Raw genomic sequence first — 20,295 nt, forward strand, 5'->3', positions numbered from 1 at the left:
GGAAAATTGTTATGAATTACACAGATGTGTTGCAATGACTGACATATGGGGTAACCCTTGTTATTGCTATAGGTTATAATGGCAGGTATAATCACATTGGCCAATATAGCAGCAGTTCTTGCAACATGGTAACATTGGCAAAATAGCAATAGTCGCCATAGCAATCACTTACTTAATTTTTATCTTATTTTGCAAATTTTTATTTTTTCTGACTATTTTGTTATAAATGAGTATCCTAGCACTTCTCGCTCACACCGCTTTGGGTTAGATGCTGTTGTTATTCCCAGGGTCCGGGATGGAAAATGGCAGCGTAGGATGTTTATCTGGCCCAGTGGCACTGTTTCTAAGTGGAGGAGGCTGGGTTTAAACTCAGGTTTGGCTCCTGAGCCCAAAACCCACCCCCGGGCTGCATATGAGACAACACCAATAATAATTTTTAAAAGTCTGGCCAACAGACCAACATTTTTATTACTTCAAAAAAGTCCAGTTGCCCTTACTGATGGGGCAGTCCTCGCTCCATCCGCTGCTGGCACGCACCGGCTCCCTCTAGGAAGTGTGAATGGACCAATCTGAAAAAAGGCATCTCTGGGGCGGGGTGCCCACACTCACACATCCCTGCCTCATTCCAGGGGAGGGTCGCTTCTTACTTCCTTGTTGTTTTCATATGCACAGCATATGCTTAATGAATAAAGTTATAGAACTCATAAGTCAAATATTCCTCTTCCACAGAGCTCTGTTGAAGACACCAAGTTATAACAAAATGTAAAGATAATTAGACAAGTGAGGTGGCTATTTTTACACTCAGCTGAGCTGGCGAGTGAGCTACAGATTGGTGTGGTAAGGATCTGGAAAAGCAAAACTTCCAGACACTCAGCTGCTTCGCTCTCATCAGAACATCTCTGTGCCTTGAGCAAGTATTCTGATACCCTGTATAACAACTCTGTCCGAGCCATAAGAAGTGAAATGCATGTACTACAATTCTTCAGGACAATTCAAAGCACTGAGATTATGCCCGGCCGGAGTGGCTCGGTGATTGAGCGTCCACCTATGAACCAGGAGGTCACAGTTCGATTCCTGGTCAGGGCACAGGTGGGCTGGATGCCCAGTGGGGGAGAGGGGGTGCAAGAGGCAAATGATCAATGATTCTCTCATCTTTCTGATGTTTCTATCTTTCTCTCCCTCTCCCTTCCTTTCTGAAATCAATAAAAATACACATTTTTCAAAAAGCACTGAGATTATAATGAAGTGGCATCCTAAGACACATCACCCAGTGAGGCAGGCCTGGACAGGGGATCTGGAAGCCACACACACACACACACACACACACACACACACACACACACAGAAGCAGCCCGGCCAGCAGGCTGCCACCCACGCCTGGAGCCGATATCAGCAGGATAGGGTGCCTGCTCCTTCTGTTTCCTTTGCCACCGTGGATAGAAACACCCTCTTGCAATGCAATGAGAATCAAATGCGCTTTGTTCCAAGGAGTATGCACGTCAAATAATCAGGGGTTGTTTCAAAGGAGAGGAAGAAAGCAAGCTGTTGTCAAACAAGGCACAAGCGGTGACACAGCCGTCCACAGACTGGCCCAGAGACAGCGGGGATGGGAGGCACTCGGAGGAAACCCGTCTGGCTTTGAGAGACTCCAGAAGAAAAGCAATAGAAAAAGTAAACACAGAGCATGCCCAACCTCGTGTGAAGCTGAACAGCATAGAAAAAAATCTAGTGAGGAGCTGATCACGATTGCTGGCGGGACACACATACTGTTAGTAGCAGAAATGGTTTTTCCTTAAAAAACAAACAAACAAACAAACGAAAAACTCCTAGGAAACCCTGGATGACTTACAGATATTGGGCAATAGTTCCTATGCCTATATTTTGAATAGTTTCTTCCAATTTTAAAGAGACATACAAGAAAGAAATGTGAAACATGTTTCCCTCAAAATAGAACAATGATTTGGTGCCTCCTCTTAAAAAAAAATCTAAAGAGGTTTTTGTTTTTTGTTTTTTTTTTTTAACAAACATCCAAGGAAGTTCTGCCCAGCCGGAGTGGCTGTTGTTGAGAGTTGACCTGTGAACCAGGAGGTCATGGTTCGATTCCTGGTCAGGGCACGTGCCCAGGCTGGGGGCTCGATCCCCAGTGTGAGGCATGCAGGAGGCAGCGGATCAATGATTCTCTCTCATCAATGATGTTTCTATGTCTCCCTCTCCCTCCCTGAAATCAATATATATATATATATATATATGTGTGTGTATATACATATATATATATATATATGTGTGTATATATATATATATATATATATATATATTTTTTTTTTAAAGAAAGGTCCAAGAAGGTTCTGAGAGCGTATGAATCAACTGTCAGCTGTGATGAAGGTGGGCTGGGTCTGAAAGAAGACTGGCTCAGAGAGAGAGCGGCAGGCTCCTCACCACCGCCCCCGGGCACCACTCTGTTGTGGCTGGGCCTTTCATAACAAAGGGGAAAAAAGGCAACGGCTGGCCTGGCTGGTGTGGCTCAGTTGGTTGAGCATCCTCCCATGTACCTACCGAAAGGTCGCTGGTTCAATTCCCAGGTCAGGACACACGCCCAGGTTGCAGGTTCCATCCCCAGTTGGGGATGCGTGGGAGACAACTGATTGATGTTTCTCTTTTGCACAGTGTTTCTCCCTCTCTCTCCCATCTCCCCCTCCCTCTCTCTAAAGTCAATAAAGACATATAAAAAATAAGAGAAAAGGCAACCCACTGTCCATGAGCTTACTGGCTCACAAGTTCCCACATCCTGTGAGAACTTGGGGTGGCTGGGAAGAGGCCACCATGCATGGGCAGCTTCTCCCGACAGCGGGATGACTGGGTCCTATTCGTCCACCGCAAGTCAGGGCTCCCTTTCATCTCTGAAAAGTCATCAACCACTAGTATGCCACCTTTCATAGGCGATGCTCCAATTCCGTGAGCCTTCCTGTCAAACCAAGAGTCTCGGCCCAGATCTGTGAGCTCACTGACAAAACTTGACCAACAGATGTGCTGATGTGGCTCTCACTCAGCAGATGCCAAGGGCCCGGGTTCCAGATTCTTCTCTGATTTCACATCCGTCCTCAATGCCACCTGCCTCACCTGGGACTCCCCACTACACTCCTTTCCCCTATCACCCATTTAAAATACACCCAAGAGGCCATTAATATGTTTAGCTTTGCTTTGTCAACTCCTGTATTCATCACGCAAGGTCGAGAAAATCCATTTGGCTTCTAGCGAAATAACGCACCGCACTCCAACAGCGAACGTTTTCAGTACCGTGAGTTGAAGATTTTATGATGTGCCCATTCTTAAAGTGCTTCTAGGCACCCTCCTGCATCCTGGTTGCTGCTGGATCTTCAGAATAAGGTCATCATCCCCACCACCCTCGAAAAGAAAGCCTCACGGATGAATGCAGAGTCAGGGCAACCAAGAGTCCCTCCCCCACCCCCACCCACCCCACCCCCGCCCCCGGCAGCAATTAGAGAAATACAGGCTCTCATCATCTCTCGCCCTGGAAACTCCGTGCCGCTGACACTGCTGAGACCTGTTGAGACCGTCGCTGGCCGGTCTGCACAGACACTGTGTGGACAGGAGAATCAGGGTCCCTTTCTGCACCTTCCACATGTGAGATGTTGGAAAGCTACGTTATCAAGAAAAGGGAAGGCAGGTTAGGTTTTCCTCTGAATCCAGGGTTAGGCAAATGGTGGCAGAAAAAAATCTGAAGACAAGCGTTTTGAGGAATAAATCACGTGAATTTAAGTAGAGTGCTTTCTTTAGAAGATACTGTTTTTTATCCAGATGGAACCTGTAAATGTGACCCTCGGGGCACTCAATTGCAGCATTTAGGATGCCCAAGGTGTGCTGAAAGAGCAAGTCTACGTGGAAAACCACAACAGAAAGCATTATATTCATCCGATAAACATCCAAATACTAGATGCCAACACTGTTCTAGACACTAGGGATACAGCAGTGAACAGTGCACAAGAGACAAAACCCCTGTTCTCTCGGCGTTTCTAATCTAGAATGAAAGACAGCCTGCTAATGTAAATTAAAGCACGTGCCAAGTTGGAAGTTAGTGTGTACCATGGATGAAAAGAAAGCAGAGAAGAGGAGCGAGGTGCGCTGGAAGGGATGGCGGGGGAAGGTGATGTCTCAGTCAAGATCTGAGGGGTCCAGGGGCACAGGCGTGTAGACATCTAGGGGAGGAGCCAGCCAGTGGGAACAGCGAATGCAATGGCTCTGAGGCAGGAATGTGCCTGGCAATAGAAGGAATAAGGAGGAAGCCAATGTATTTAAATGCTTTCAACTGCTTCCAGATTAAGGGATTACAATGAGGGGCCAAATGTCATGAATGCAGCCACATTTTCACAAACTCTTGGAAGCAAGCATGTGCCTCTGTAAATGCTTACTCAAACCCCTTCATCTCACCACGAAATGAGAGAAGGCCGAGTGAGTCATCCGAGGTGACACCCCCAGGGACTGGCTGGCTGAGAAAGGTTTCGGCACAAGTATCCCCCGTCCGTGCCACAGTTTGTCTTCTGCTCCAACTTTGTAAGTAAGAGGTATTTTTCTTACTTAAAAAAACAAATTAACAAAACAGCAACAGAGTCTGGTCAACTAACATAATCTTCTTGGAGCTAAAAGTTGATCAATTTTACTTTTTCATTTAACAGTTAACCAAGAGGGCCCCATATATCCACCCTAAATGTTTGTTGAGACGTGAAAGAAATAACAAATGTAGCATTCCCTAGACCGCACTACCCAGCGATGAATGGCGTACGTGTGTATCACAGCAGCTTATGCCTAGGGAAACACGCCTCAGATGTTTGTTGTGGCACTATTTATCATAGCAAAAAAAAGTGGAAACGGGGCACATGTCCTCAGCAGAAACGGCGTTCATAGTAAAAAACTGGGAACGCTCTAGCTTTCTCTTGGCGAGGGAGTGAGCATAAGCCAACGTATTCATACTCTGGAATTCTCTGTAGCAGCTAAAGGAAGTCCTACATGTACCTCAAAAACACGAGGACAAATGAAAAAGTGCAAGTTGTCTGTACAGAGAAGGACACCATGTATACAAAACTCGAAACACACAAGCTCGCAGGTAGTTTGTGAACAGGTTAGATCCAGAAGTACCAGACATGTGTGAAGACCTTATATGTGACCTTCACATTAGTAGGCACCTGCGGGGGGAAGGCAGAGGAGGAGGGACGGATAAAGTATTTCGGCTGTAGTTTATTTTTATGAGGGGGAGAGAAAGCAAATATGGAAAGATTAGCAACTCCTAAAGGTGGGTAGTGGGGGGAAATGGAAGCTTGACTTATATTCTCTTTTGATACTGGAAATATTGAAAATATTTCATCCTTTTTTTTTATTTTGAAAGGAAGGGAGGGACAAAACTCCTCCATCCCATTCCCTGAATTCCAAAGCCCAGTTTCTTTAACCTCCAACCTCAGTTTCTTCATCTTTAAAACATGAGTGAGAGTGGGTGTACCTCCTCAATGCTGCTCTGAGAAGCAGCCGTCGGAGACAGAGCTGCATGGCCAGGTACAGGTACTCTGCGAACGAGCAGGGACACTGTGCCAGGCCCCCACGGGGTGGCCAGGGCCTGGCACCCATTCTTTTTATTCAGTTTCACAGATAATAGTAATACGATTTTTCAACAGGGCTGTGCTCACCACTCCCACCCCCCAAAAGCCATAAAACAAATCTAAGGAATGTAAATGATACAAAAATTCATTAATGAAGCATCTCAATGAATGGAAATGACCCCCCCCCCCCCCAACAGCCCAGCACTGACTGCCTCTCCCAATCCATGGTATGCAAGCACTGGTTACAAATGGTAAGAACTGGATAGATGTCCTCACGTGAAATCTATCTTATAAGACCAAGAGCAAAAATGTGACACTGGTTAGGCATCATTAAGAAACAATGACCAGCCCTCGCCAGTTTGGCTCCGTGGATAGAGCGTTGGCCTGGGGACTGAAGGGTCCCAGGTTTGATTCCCATCGAGGGCAAATACCCTGGTTGCAGGCACATCCCCAGTAGGGGGTGTGGGGTGTGCAGGAGGCAGCTGATTGATGTTTCTAACTCTCTATCCCTCTTCCTTCCTCTCTGTAAAAAATCAATAAAATATATTTTTAAAAAAAGAAAGAAAGAAACGATGACCAGATTACACCCAGCGGGAATAAAACTCCCAGCCGCACCGGAAACAGGGGCCTGCAGCCTGGGACAGAGCGATCAAAACCCCGCTCCCAGGGATGCACTGTCTCCCTCAACTCTGTCCCAGCCTCCAGTAGGTGAGCTTCTGCCGAGTCTTGATCCGCAAAAGCGGCTGCTCCCCCAGCCAGACCCTGACAGCCCGGAGTTCACAGTCCCCGGGGAACTGGCCATGGTTCCCCATCCCAGGCGGCTGGGCATTCTCCTCTCCCGGAAGGAACACGCAGGTCCATCCAAGTCACCTGGGAGCCTGCGGCCCAGCAAAGCCGCTGGTCCAGGGAGCCAGCGGCCTGGAGCCCGCGGGGCTGCCCCAACCGTCCCTGGAAGGAAAGTTGCGCTGAGCTGGCTGCGTGGAGCGCAGCCTGGCCCCGGGGTGTTTCGAAACTCCTCCACTTTACTCGGGGCTCCATCTGCCCAGCGCTGCCTCTCCGAGCTCTGAGCCCCCCTCCTTCCCGCTCCCCCCGACACTGCACAAAAGGGTTAAGTGAGGTCCAAACGCAAAGGAGAGTGTGAGCCAGGGGCTGGCTGATGAGCCCTGCAAAGTGTGGAAACTAAATCGCGGGCACAAACCTGCCCACGCCGGCAGCGACGGGGAGGTGGGCTGGGGAAGGGACCCCCCCGGGGCAGATGTTGGGGTACGCGGCGGCCCGCGCCCCTCTCGCGGCTCCACATCCTCCCGAAGTCCCCGCTGCCCCGAGCCGCCCGAACTCCAGCATCCCGCCTTCCCCATCCTCCGGGCAGCGGCGGGAACGGGGCAGGGAGGACCGAGTGCTGGCAGCGGGCGGCCGTCTCGGGCCGGGGGTGGCGGGGGCGGGGGGCCTCGCCTGCACCCCGGGGCAGCCGGCGGGCTCCCGGAGTCAGAGGGAACAATAGCGGACCCGCTCCCGCCTTCCGCCTCAGCGCCTCCAAGTTCCCCACGGAGACCGGAGCGGAGCGGCCGCGGGCGGGCCGGCAGGTGGGAGGGGGCAGCCTCGAGGGCGCCCCGCCGGGCCGGCCATTCATCGCCACCCGCGCTCCCGCTCCGCAGCCCGCGCCCTGCCCGCCGGCCGGCGAGTGGCGAGGCGGAGCCCCTCTCCGAACTTGCGCGGTCCCCCCTCTCCACTCAGACCCCGCCATCCTCCGTCCCCGCACCCGCCCTCCCTCCGCGGCGGGCCGGCGAGGGACGGGGAGCTGGGCGGGACGCTCCCCGCGCGCCCCAGCTCCCGGCGCCGCCGGAGCCCAGACACAAAGGCGGGGGCGCGCCGGGACCCCGCGCCGGGAGCCTCCGAGTCGGCGCCGCGCACTCACCCCATCCAGGCGGCGGCTCCCGGGCCCGCTGGCTGCTCCGCCCCGCCCGCCGCTTCCCCAGGAAAACGCGGCCGCCGGGCTCGCTTCCTGCCTGGCTTCCTGCGCCTCGATCCCTCCTCCTCCTCCCGGTCCTCCTCCTCCTCCTCCTTCTCCCGCTCCGCCGCGGGGTCAGTGGGCGCCGGCTCCCGGGCTGGGCTGCGGGGCGGGGGCAGCGGCAGCGGCAGCACCACCACGTGGCTGCCCGGCGCCGGCCCCGCCGGCCGGATCCCGGGAGCGGGAAGGGAGGTGCTAACCATTCCCCTCCCCTTCCACCCGCGCGGCCCGAAATTCCGCGAGTCAGGTGACCCGGCCCGCTCTCCAGCCCGACCTGCGGAAGGTGCTCCCCGCGGGGCGGCGCCCCATCCCCTGGGCGCGCGCTCCGGACGCCGTGGCCTGGGTCGTGGATCGTGGGATCCTCCCCCCGGACGCGTCTCAGCATCTCCGCCTAAAGTTAGTGGAAAGGGCGGGCGCCGGGACCCCGGGCTCAGGACGGACGAGTTCCCGAATAGCATTCATTACGGGGCAACTTCCAAAGTCGCTCGTGGTCATGGGGGGGGGGGAGTCAGTGAGCCAAGCGCCTTCTGAGCAGACTCGCGTGGGTTAGGTTTTCCCAGATGAACAGAAAGTAAACGAGGAGGTGCTCGCGGTCTCTGGCTGAGCTAGTTGGTTGCAGGGACAGTTGGCTACACTCCCCAGGTGACCACAGAAGAGCAGCCCCGCGCAGGGTGGCTGTGCTCCCGCGTCGGGGGAAGCCACCGCCTGAGCTGGGAGGCGCGAACTGGGCGGGGGGGTGGGGGGGGGGGTGGGGGGGGAGACGCCCCCAAAGCAGTGCCTGGGAAGCCAAGGGGGACGGCGTCCTCCCCAGGACTCCTGAGCGTCCCCCCTCCTCCAGCAGGCTGAGACCGGCCTATGAGTCGCGGGGACTCCTTTATTTCCCAGGATTTCAAAGCCCTCCACCCGCTTTAACTTGGGGAGGCTTTCCCATTCATTCTAGTCATGCAAACCAGCTGTGGCTGAGAGTCTTTATTCACCAAAGCCCCTCCTCGCCGGCTCGGGCTCGGAATGAGCTCCCCGTCTTTGGCGATGGCGGGAAGCTTACTGGGTTAGAGAAGTGGGATGAGTCCTTTTTGGTGGGAGCCATTGTGAAAAAATAAAAATAAATAAAAAATCAAAGGTGAGATTCGCCGTAACAGAGTTCAGTTGATAACGTCTTGGCCAGATCTTGACATGGACAGGTCAGACTTGATCTGCACCCCATCTTCCACCTCCACCCCCCTCCCTACCAGCCAAGGAAACAGCCTGTCTTAGCTTTAACAAGTGACTTAGCAAATAGGGAGCAAGAGCTATGTAGCCAGTTGCAGGGTCTTCCCTTTCTAACTGATACCCCAGAGGTTCCTCAGAGAAGTGATGAACGGTCAGTTCAAAACCAGATGTAGACCCCTCTTCCTGTCTCATCCCTTTCACATAAACCCGCCTCGAAAGGAAATGCGACCTGGAGAAGGTTTTCTTTGGTTTAATGCCAGCAATTTCTGCAGGACGGTTTCCATTGTGGTTCGTGTTAATGGTGTGCTGTCGGGGATTTGGGGGGAATGGCACTGCCACTTGTGACGTTTCGGTTCCACTTTTAGCAGGTCAGTGTCTTCATTCAATGGGGCAGCTGGGAGGTGGGATTTGAAGTGTGGGAGAGGGTATGTATCATGCTGCCTTGGAAAATTAACATGAGCATGTTCTGTAGTTGAAGGAGTTAAAACATCAAACATTAAACAATCATTGTATAAGGCTAGGTCAGTGGTCGGCAAACTCATTAGTCAACAGAGCCAAATATCAACAGTACAAGGATTGAAGTTTCTTTTGAGAGCCAAATTTTTTAAACTTAAACTATATAGGTAGGTACATTGTTATTAACTTAATTAGGGTACTCCTAAGGCTTAGGAAGAGCCACACTCAAGGGGCCAAAGAGCCACATGTGGCTCTCGAGCTGCAGTTTGCCGACCACGGGCTAGGTCATCAGCCTTTTATCCATAGAAGGCCTGTCTCTTCTTTTTTTCTTTTTTTTTTCTCTTTTACACTGGGGGGGCCTGCCCCAGCCACCTACCTATGAGCCCACCTGCCCTGGGCTCTCCAGGTGGCTTGTGTATTTATTCTTCCCAGTTTAGAATCCCACCCTCTAACACCAGCAACTCTGCCTGAGGGATTGCTGAGGAGGAAAGGACTCTTAGGGTTAGTCCAATGTGCCAAGACCCTTTTCCAGATTCCCTCTCTCCTGAAACTCAGACCATAGCTCAAGTTCAGCCGCCTGCTGGGGGGCCTGGTAGTGGAGTATGGGATTGAACAGTCTTCTCAGAGTTGTTATTTGCTTTGTTTTTGCCCAGGTCTTTTAGGGATGCTAATTGGATTTCCCATGCATTGAGCACCACCCTTGGATGGAGGTCAGGCCCAGGGAAAAGTGTTTGAGAGAAGAAAACACAGATAAAATAACCACCTCACCTGCATAAAGTTGGTAAAAACTTTTTGTCAATAGAGGAATTACCCTTAAATCCAGGTCACTGTGGTGTGATATGTCATACTAGGAGCAATAAGAACAAGTTTTACTAACCTGCCACTTGAACTTCGCCAAGTGTTTGAATGTTTCCTGGTCCCACTTTCCTGGTCAGTAAATGAGAACATCAAATTGCATGGCCTCGGAATTGTTCCCGCTCCAACTTTCTAAGCCCATGCTGATAGCCTCAAGAGCCCTCACAAGCAATGTTGTCCTACATTCCACAACACAGCCTTGCTCTCCAGTTGTCCTGGCAGGCCAGTCTTGCCATACCAGTAACATCCTAAACTCCTAAGAGGGTGGCCATTCAGGACTTAGAGGATCTGTAAATGAAATTCATTCATTGGTGGGGCCAAATTTTCATTTTCAGAGTTAAATATTACATCCCTTCTTTCTCGCTCCATTTCTCATCAGTCTTCCAGAGGATGAACTTCTTAAGTCAGGGTTACCAAAGCTAAGACTTTGTTGGGGTCACCAGAAACTGTCCTGGAAGGAGGAAATAGAGATAGTATCACACGAAGGTCAAAAAGTAACGCTCCACGCTCTTGGGTGTTTGGTCAGGTTCTGACTGCACTTCTGGGTCTACTTGGAGGCAGCGTGATTGAGAGGAATGTGGCAACATTGGACCAGGCCAGAGAACGGAACAAAAACGCCATCGGAAGGTTGGAGGGAGATAACCCACAGAGAAAAATAAAGCCCAACTATTGATAGAAAAACCGCTTTTTTGTATTTTCTTGGGAATGTTTCAAATAGGCGGAAACTGTCACCTGGGAGAAATTAACAAGGTAAATTTAACCTTGCTTTTCATAGTTTAATAAGATCATAGCAATAAAGTGGTCTGCAAACCCTGATTGGCCCATGGTTTTCCACTTGCTGGGAAGCCAGCAGAGATTTTTTTTTAAGGGTAGGTTACTACACTGTCCTTCTCAGTGACCTTGGACATCTGCTCAGGAGGTGAGACTAAAATGCATGGCAACAATACTATCCAAAGCTCTGCACCGGACCCCTGCGTGCAGGAGTGTGGGAGAGAAGCTAAGCATCTCAACCTTGACATTACAGAGGAGAATTTCTTAAGACTGGCCCATCATCCCACAGGGGGATGTGAAGTCTGCAGAACTGTGCTGTCCAGGGGTCGCCACCGGCCATGTGTCAGCACCAGAAATGTCACGAGTCTACTAGGCCACTGAGCACTTGAAATGCCACGAGTCCAAAGTGAGATGTGCAATAAATGCAAAAATACACAGAGTTTTCAAAGACTTAGGAAGGGGAAAGAAGAAAAATGTTTCACTAATTTTTTAAAAATATATTTTTATCGATTTCAGAGAGGAAGGGAGCGGGAGATAGAGATAGAAATATCAACGATGAGAGAGACCTTGATTGCCTGCCTCCTGCACACCCCACACTGGGGATTGAGCCCATAATCCAGGCATTTGCCCTGACCGGGAATCCATCTGGGACCGCCTGGTTCATAGGTAGATGCTCAACCACTGAGCCACGCCAGCCAGGCTCTCGCTAATGTTTATAGTGATTACATACTGAAATGTTAATATATTTTGAACATACTCGGTTAAATATATTATTGACAGCCGTTTCTTTTTACTTTTTAAATTATGGTTAACTAGAAAATTAAAAAGTATCTGGCTTGCATTATATTCCTATTGGATAGCACTGCTCTAGGGGCTTACATTAGCATCTAACACACATTCACCATCGACTCTATACCAGGCACTTTGCTAAGTGATTATACATGAACTGCCATGGCCATATAGTTAAGTATCCAATCTGGAGCACCGTTGACACTTTTAATAGTGAAACGGGGCGGGCAAATTCTAAACCAGCCAAGATTCTAGACAGGAGGCATAAACTAGACCAGTTCTGAGCAAACTGAGATGTCAGGCCACCCTAATGGCAGGTCATTTAATCCTTATTCAACCCGATATTATTATCCCCTTTCCACACATGAGGGAACTGGGCACAGGGAAATAAAGTAACCACTACGGAAGCGTTGGGATTCAAACTAGGGCAATCTGCAGTCCTGCCTCCTTAAGAGCTCGTAAGGATTGAGGACTTAGTAGATGTAGTCTCTCTTATTCCTCACAGCAGCTTGTTTTTACAGGTGCTGAAACCGAGTTTCAAATAGACCGCCCAAATCATAGGACCAGAAAGAGTGAGGCCAAGAATCAAAGCTTGGGATGCCCAGCTCCAGAGTGGTCTTCTTACCCAGCACCCTGTGCTGCCTTCAGGCCACCTCTGTTTGTAAACACTCTCATGTTGACTGCAGTGCTCCCGCCACCTCTGGCAGAGGACTGGGTCAGAGAGGAGTAGAGCCCAGGTGTGGTTACCATGGGACAGGCAACAGACACGGACAGCTCCATCGTGGTGGCCACTCCATCTGCAAAAAAGAACGTTCTCAGATCATCTGAATGGCCACTGTGCTGGCAGGTTGGTTGTTCTGCTAGGCATGTCAGAAATTCCAGAAAATGTTCTCCCATTGAGTCGGGGCAGGAGGGCATGATGAGGGCCTCATGAACATCCAGAAGGGAGTTAGTTGTATCAAAAGGCTCAGAGAAGGGGCTTCCACAAAGCTCCACACTCAGAAGCAATAACTTGGCATGGAAATCCATGAGTTTGCCAGGCACAGCTTTTCTTTCATCTTCTGCAGCAGGTCATGCTCTTGGCCACCCATTAAAGTCACCTGCCTTTAACAATCACCAATTGGCCCGGCCAGTGTAGCTCAGTGGTTGAGCACTGACCCATGAACCAAGAGGTCACTGGTTCAATTCCCAGTCAGAGAACATGCCAGGCTTGCAGGCTCGATACCCAGTAGGGGGTGACTCTCTCTCTCTCTCTCTCTCTCTCATCATTGATGTTTCTATCTCTCTCTCCCCCCTCCCTTCCTCTCTGAAACCAATAAATACATGTTTGTTTTTTTAAAACCACCACTTGCCTTGGCCCCATCCCCTAGAATACTGATTAAAGGGGCCTGGTGTGGGGGCCAGGATCGGCATGTTATACCCTCTCCCTAGATCTTGATGGCGTGGGACCACGCTTTATTGCCTGCCCCTGCCATGCCCGGAGCATCTGCTTCTGGATTTAGCAAAGCGAGCTTAGGTGACGAGGGTGGGGCGCTGCTCCCAAAGGCACTTGCAAAAGTCATTGCTCCAGAATGGTTTATTGCTAGAGTGATTCTAAAGCGAGCTGCTGCTTGTGTTGGCTGGTGCACTTGTTTTCTGTTAGGGCATTTAACCTGAGCTCTGAGTCTTTTGTCTTCTTGGCTGAGATCAACTTCTGCTTGTGAGGCATTGTCAGTCGTGTTTTCCCCCTACCCGAGCAGTGCACCCATGATAAGCCCGTGTGCTACTGTTGCGGATGCGTTAGTTCGCATCTGTTATGGCTTCTTGCATATGTGTTTCAAAGGTTTGGTAGCCATTTAGCTTCTGTCATTCATTCTCGCTTTTCCATTTTTGTCGCTCTCTTTAAAGTCATCAGTAGGCCACCTGAAGTAGATTGCTGGTTCTTTTCAGAATTGGTCTTTCAACTCTGCGAGTGAACACATTTTTAAGAGACACTTTCCACAGCAGACTGTTAGTGCTTAAGATATATGACCGCACTGTGAAGATATTTAACAAAATTCCACAAGTCCTCTGTTTGTTTTGCCTTAACACAAATTCCTCAGCTCTCCAAGTATGCGCCTTAAGCAGGTTTCTCACATTCAGGACGGAGGTTCTTCTAAGGTAAAGTTGTGATTCCTCCACTGCCTTTGCTGTCAGACAGTCCTGTAATTGATCGTTCCCGCTCCCTGAGTTTCAGAACAAGAAGATGAGGAGTGTGAGCACGTTGCTGACTGCCCGGTGGCAAGCCAGAAGACAGGAGGACAGAATTGGAGGAGCCAGAAAGATCCCTGCGGGAACAGTCCTTCCACAGAGCTGCGTGGACCAGGAGGCCACAGAGGCTGCAGAAGCAGGAAGAGAGGCCGCGGTGACTTCCTCTCATGATTCCTAGAACCCTTAGAACACAGATGCCAAGAAGATGAACTGGCTTCACAGTAATAGATGGATAAAAGGGAGGGTTCTAGTGTGAAGTATATCGAGGTCACTCTTGGCCAACCAGAGGGGAACTTGTCCTGTCGAATTATGTAACAGGGGAGTGAGTTGGGAGGCCCTTTGAGGAACCAGAAGACTCAGTTGGCACTGAGTTGGTCTGGGAGACTTGCCACCGAAAGACCCAGGGGCCAGGGCCAGAAAGGAGGGGGATGGAGGTCTGAGTGGGTCTCATACTTGCTTTGTGGACTTCTGGGAAGTCTTTGAAAACGTTTCAATTTAAATTGTGTGCCTTAAGAGGACTCTCCATTCACATCTAACATTGCACACTCATATTAAGAAATATAAACGATGAGAACTTCCGGTGTGTTCTTTCTCATGCTGATCCTCGCTCCTGGCCACATGGCCTTCTGCTCCAGGTCTGGGCGTTCTTACTTGCGTTCAGAGGGGATTGGAAGTGACCCAAGTTTAGACGGGCATTTTGGAGAAAGTTTAGAATAGCAGGTGTAAGGCCAGTTCTGCGGAGGATCAGAAAAGCTGGTATCTGGGCAGAAGTCCTCCCAGCGTGGCCTAAAGGGGGGCACTTCTCCAGCCCAAAGCGGGTGTCGGCTACTGGGCAGCCATCATGATGGACTCTCTCTTATTTTCGCTTCCTTATTGAACGTGGAGTAAACATGAGAGATGAAAGAAAGAAGGGAAGAAGGAAAGAAAGACAGAAGAAAAGACGTTGTCAGGTGGTGTGTTTGATTTCTCCACTTACTGCAATTCCGGGTAATCTCTCTTGGCCTCCGTTTCTTCATCTGCAAAATAGGACAAATATTAGTACCTGACTCTTGGGTTATTCTGGAGATTAAATAATTAATACATGTGAAGCATGTACAATAATAGTGCCTGGCGCAAAGTAAGAGGTAAATACATAATATTGGTGATTATTACTAATATGGAGAAACATAAGAGGTTCATAGAATCTGGGGAGAAATAGTGCTGTATACTGAAATCAATTCAACTGTTATTAAAAATGTCATAAGTGCCCTGGCTTAGTTGGTTGGGCATCATCCAGTGCACCTAAAGTTTGCCCGTTTGACTCCCAGCCAGTTCGATGCCCAGGTTGCTCAATCCCCAGTAAGGGATGGGCAAGAGGCAACCAGTCGATGTTTTGCTCTCATATCAATGTTTCCCTCTCTCTCTTTCTCTCTAAAAGTCAATAAAAATATATTTAAAATGTCATAAACTAGAGTTTAAACATTTCTAGGATACTATTTGCTAAGTCTTATATGGACACTTACCAACTAATATATAAGGTATGGCACTCAACACAGATAGACATAAGAAATGAGGTGTTCTCAACCTGCAAGGAGCTTCCAAACTCTTTGGGGAGACGGCCTATAGACACACATGGACCAAGAGTCCCCAAAAGGACACAGCAAATGACCCCCTGTTGCTTTCTAGCTCCTTAGCTCTGTTCTGCAGCTTTGCAAAGCCATATTGCAAGGCGTGCTTTGCTCTTGAAAATGGAAGGCATACTTTCCTGCAGAAATCTTATGGAGCAGTGTGCTGTGGGAACCTAAATATAAGTAAATTCCTCCCCGCCTGCAGAGATTACTATTCGCATGTGCAGCCTGGGTTAGAATGACGAGACTGGGCAGCTCTCATGCCAGTAAAGAATGTTGCAATTGAAGCTTCATGGGTGTTGGCATCAGCTGCCTGTGACAGTGATAACAATGCCTGTTCATAATGGCTGTAACAAAAAGAGGCTTGTTTTCTTCAGATTTTGAAAAGTTGCTTGCTTTGGATCAGTGGCTTAAGGATGTCAGGTCTGAGGTCTTTGTGATTCTCTAGAATTTTCCCTCATTGGGAGAAGACACTCATAGCATCACATCTGTGTTCCAGGCAGTAAGAAGGGACCAGTGGCTAGGCCTGTGCTATCTGCCCTTTTAGGGGGATTTTCTGAAAGCCCCACCTAATCTCTTAATTTTATTGGCCCAAACTGTGTCACATGGTCACTTCCAGCTGAAAGGAAGGGAAGGAAGTATAGATTTTTAGTTGGGTATATTGCACACCAAATAAAATTGGGATTTTGCTAATGGGGAAAAAGGAAGAATTGATACTAGTTTTATCTATTGCTGTAAAACAGTCTTACAACTTGGTGACTTAAAACAATAGAATTTATTATTTATATATATAAAAGGCTAATATGCAGACTGTCCCTTCGGGAGTTTGATTGGGAGACCGGGAGTTCGATCGCTTGCTATGACATGCACTGACCACCAGGGGCGGTGTGGAATGAAGGAAGGCCTCGGCCAGCAGCCCAAAGGCCCCAATCAGTTCTGATCACCGGCCAGGCCTAGAGACTCAATCCGTGCACGATTCTGTGCACCAGGCCTTTAGTTTATCTTATAATAATAGAATATGTTATTTCTCATGATTCTGTGGGTTGACCAGAAGATTCTGCTTCATGTGGTGTGTGCTGAGGCACTGAAATGGCCAAATGATCTGCAATGGCCTCACTGCTAGAGCCAGTGGGAGTGGTGTTGGCCCCTGTCGGGAGCTCAGCCAGAGACTGTTGGCTGGGACCTCCGTTCTCCTTCACATGGCTGCCTGAGCTTCCCTGTGGACTGGCGGCTGGCTTCCCAGGAGAAGTGCATGTGCTCATCAAGCCTCCACTTACCTCATGCAGGCCATGCTCCCACTATCAAAGCTAATCACATGGCCAAGTCCAGAGTCCAAGTGGGCAGGGATTACACAAAGGCATGAGTGCGGGGAAGCTCAGCTCACTGGGCCCACCAGCATACCCGCTCACCATAGGCCGGCATCTAGCCATCTCTGCCAAAGCATTTTTGATAACACGTTAAAATCTATCAGTGCTTATTTTTCAGCAGAATACTTGTCAAGCATTAACTCTGAAAATGCAATGACTTGATGGGGTAGATATTGTGGGGGAGGAAAAATAGATTCTCCTCCTACTTTTCTCACTTCTTCTGGCTGGAGTAATAATCTAGTTAATTATAAGACAGATAAACAGGAGAACATGACCAAATTTATTCTATACTAGAGGCTGGGTGCACGAAAATCGTGCAGGGTAGGGTCCCTAGGCCTGGTCTCCCTGCCTCCCTGCTTCCTCCTTCCCTTCCTCCCTCAGCGCCCCGCTGCCCTGCTGGTCGCCCGCCATGTTTCACGCCACCTCCTGGTGGTCAGCACATGTCATAACAAGCTATCAAACTCCCGCTCTCCCGGTCGAACTCCCGAGCAATCAATTTGCATATTAGCCTTTTATATAGAGAGATGTACATACAGGGGTTCCATAAGAATATGAGGCCCCAGCACAGGTCCGACAGTTGAAGCTTATATGCCATCTTGAGCCAAGGACAAGGGGGTGGGGGTGAGGGTGGGGTTGTGGTTTGGGATTTCAAAGGGTAGAAAAGCAATTCACATGGAGAAGGAAAAACAAATGGTAAAAACAAATGGTAAATGCAAGTTTGCTGAACCATCTTGAACACTGTGGCCCAGAGAGGACTCTGATCAAACCTCTGTGTATCTCACACTCGGTTACATTACACAATAGTTATCTGTGATGCGATCTCCCTTCTGGAGCAGGAGGTCTAGTTAAATTCTCATAAGCGTTTAGGGAGAAGGTCAGAGGTTTTTTCTGAGTCGTGTGTGTGTGTGTGTGTATGTGTGTGTGTGTGTGTGTGTGTGTTTAACCAGCTTAAAATAATCATATTTTAAGTCATATTCTGGGATGACAAACTCTGCTTCCCTTCAATACTCTGATTTTTTCCACTTAGAGTTGAGGAAATAGATTAGGGAAGATTACAAAACTTGCCCAAGAAAACATCCAGGCTGAAACTTGAACCCAAACTGAACACTCTGCTTGGACAGGAGTTTGTGAGCACATTCTGGGTGCAGGGTGATGGGAGGTCATGAAGTGACAGGGATCTAATAAAATAGATAATAACTTCCCAAACTTTGCTGGGCTTGCATTGGGGTCCACCCCCTCGCCAACCATCTTGTGCCCAGGTTAGATGGACAGGCTTCTAGGGTCAGGCACCTCCTTCTGTGCCATTTGGACTTGGTTGCACAGGTGTTTACCTCCCCCTCTTCCTAGCCCTTCCCCCAGGGATCTGTGGAGGAATGGACTGGTGGGTCCCTGGAGGGAGGGTGAAGCTGTCGCTTCCTGGGGAAGCCAACAGGCCTCTGCTTCCTAGCTGACCAAGCTCAGCCATGTCTCTGTTAGGTTTGATCAAGCAGTTGAATTGATGCCCCTCCCGCAGGAACTGGCTTTTCAGGTCATTTGCTATGGACATTCCCTTTGCTGAGACCACATTTCACTTGTGGTGACCACATTCCATGATCTCCCCTCAGGGTCTGCGTAAAGAATTCTCTGCCCAGAAAAAAGCCCGCGGAAAGTCCTTTAAAAGCAGCTGACCCGTCACTGGGGGCCGGAGCCATCCAGGCTCAGCCACCTGGTGTGTGGATGATTGAATTGGTAATCCCTCACCACTCTGGCCTTTGGCCACCTAAGAGTCTCCCCCTTTGCTTCCCTTCCCATCAGGAATTAGCTAAGTATGGCAGCACTCAGAAACGTTCAGAGCGGCTCCCCTGGTCAAGGTGAGACAGATGGACAGGTGCGACAGGGAACAGTTATGAAGGTGTTTTCCTCTGGTGCAAATGACAGTCCCCCAATGGCATCACTTATGCTAAAAACCCCTGATCCCGAACCTAGATTTAATATCTGATCTAATCTTAGTTTCAGCGTCTCCCAGAAACATCATCTTAGTCAACTAGTCTGGAATTTCCTGGTTAAGCAAGAGTAGGGTGATCTCTCATGTGGGTTGTCTTCATCACCCCCTTCTCCCAACACACACACACACACACACACACACACACACACACACCATAGGAAGAAGAGGAAATCTGTATAATAAAAACCCTTTTGGTTCCCTTCTCCCAAAGCAAAGATGCCCAGGCCCAAGATAATCCTTTCTTTTCTTCTGTTAATATATCCCCTTGCCCCACCCTTCCCCCTATAAAAACTCCCATTTGGTTCAGCCCTCAGAGAGCGCTTCTAGGTGCTATAGCTGGGGTGCTGCTTGATTCATGAATGGCTTGATAGAGCCAATTAGATCTTCCACTTTACTCGGTTGAATTTTTTTTTTTTTTTTAACAATGTGAAAAAACTCAAAAGAGTGAGATAGATCCAAAGAAATGGAATTGAATGAACACAAATATTTAGATAGGCTGAATTCCCAAGATGCAAGAATATACAACTTGTACTTAAGAGGGTTTTTTCCATCCCTTGCTTTTACTGTGGAATTGTGTTGTTTATAAGTGGAAGGAAGATACTAGTAGTATATACACTGTGTGCCAGCTCCCTAAAAGCTTTTTGTAACCCTCGCAAATGCATCTGGACACCCTCGCTGGGCAGATGGCCCCCAGGAGCAGCTCATCGGAGCGCAGGGCATACTCCTTCGCAAGGCGGGCTCCAGGCTGTCACTCAGTTACAGAGCGACCTTGGGCTAGCCAAGGACTTTCACACCCACTTGTCACATTTTAACCCTCTCAATTATAAAAAAAAATAAATAAACAAAGCAATAATCACTCTCCTATTTCACAGATTAAAAAACTAAGTTACAGAGAGTTTTAAAGATTTGTCTAAGGGGCAGAGTCAAAAAGGAGAGCCCCAGTTTTCTGGGCCCCAGGCCCGGGATCTGGTTGCTACAATATTCCCATGGGTGGACGGAACCTCCCACACAGACGCACAAAGGCAAGGAGACAAGAGCAGTCTTAGCTGAAGGACTTCGTGGGGGCAGAAGCCCCAGCCTCCAGAGCTGGGAATGGACTGCTGCCTCTAGTAACACGGCTGACTGGAAATTCTGAGAAAATTTCCATTACAAATACCTAAAACACTGGATAATATACATCAGGCATTTGGTTAAAAACACAGCTAAACTTATAAGAAACTACATTCACGGGGCGGCGGGGTTTGGGGGTGGGAGGATTAAACCAGAGTGATTAGCAAACTCTTGTCAGTGCAAGAAACATTTAGACCCGTAGAGAATTTTTATGAGTTTATTTGAGCCAAACAGATGACAATTGCTGGAAAGCAAAATCTCTACTGATTGAGAAAAGGCTCCAGAGAATGGCAGTTTTGGACTT

The 20,295-nt window shown here is 49.1% G+C and overlaps 1 protein-coding gene and 1 long non-coding RNA gene across 4 annotated transcripts in view; one reads left to right on the forward strand and one right to left on the reverse strand.

The window, feature by feature from the left end:
• The window catches only part of RAI14 (retinoic acid induced 14), a 122,534-nt gene extending 114,852 nt beyond the window's left edge, over nucleotides 1–7,682 (reverse strand). For both annotated transcript variants that reach the window (XM_070411851.1, XM_070411850.1), the window contains exon 1: nucleotides 7,522–7,682. The gene's annotated coding sequence lies outside the window, so the exon portion shown is untranslated. The remainder of the gene's footprint in view (nucleotides 1–7,521) is intronic.
• A 166-nt stretch (nucleotides 7,683–7,848) lies between these two features.
• LOC139008018 (uncharacterized) lies at nucleotides 7,849–15,273 on the forward strand. Of its 2 annotated transcripts, XR_011471084.1 has the most exons (6): nucleotides 7,849–8,010; nucleotides 9,096–9,191; nucleotides 9,933–10,060; nucleotides 10,661–10,884; nucleotides 12,216–12,541; nucleotides 13,910–15,273. It is a non-coding gene; the product is annotated as an uncharacterized lncRNA (long non-coding RNA). The 2 variants fall into 2 exon arrangements; XR_011471083.1 differs by lacking the exon at nucleotides 9,096–9,191.
• The last annotated feature ends 5,022 nt before the right edge of the window (nucleotides 15,274–20,295 follow it).

The sequence above is a fragment of the Myotis yumanensis genome, unplaced genomic scaffold (assembly GCF_028538775.1).
Source record: "Myotis yumanensis isolate MYYU_CA2020_CCGP unplaced genomic scaffold, mMyoYum1.0.hap1 SCAF_4, whole genome shotgun sequence".
In the NCBI taxonomy this organism is placed as follows: domain Eukaryota; kingdom Metazoa; phylum Chordata; class Mammalia; order Chiroptera; family Vespertilionidae; genus Myotis; species Myotis yumanensis.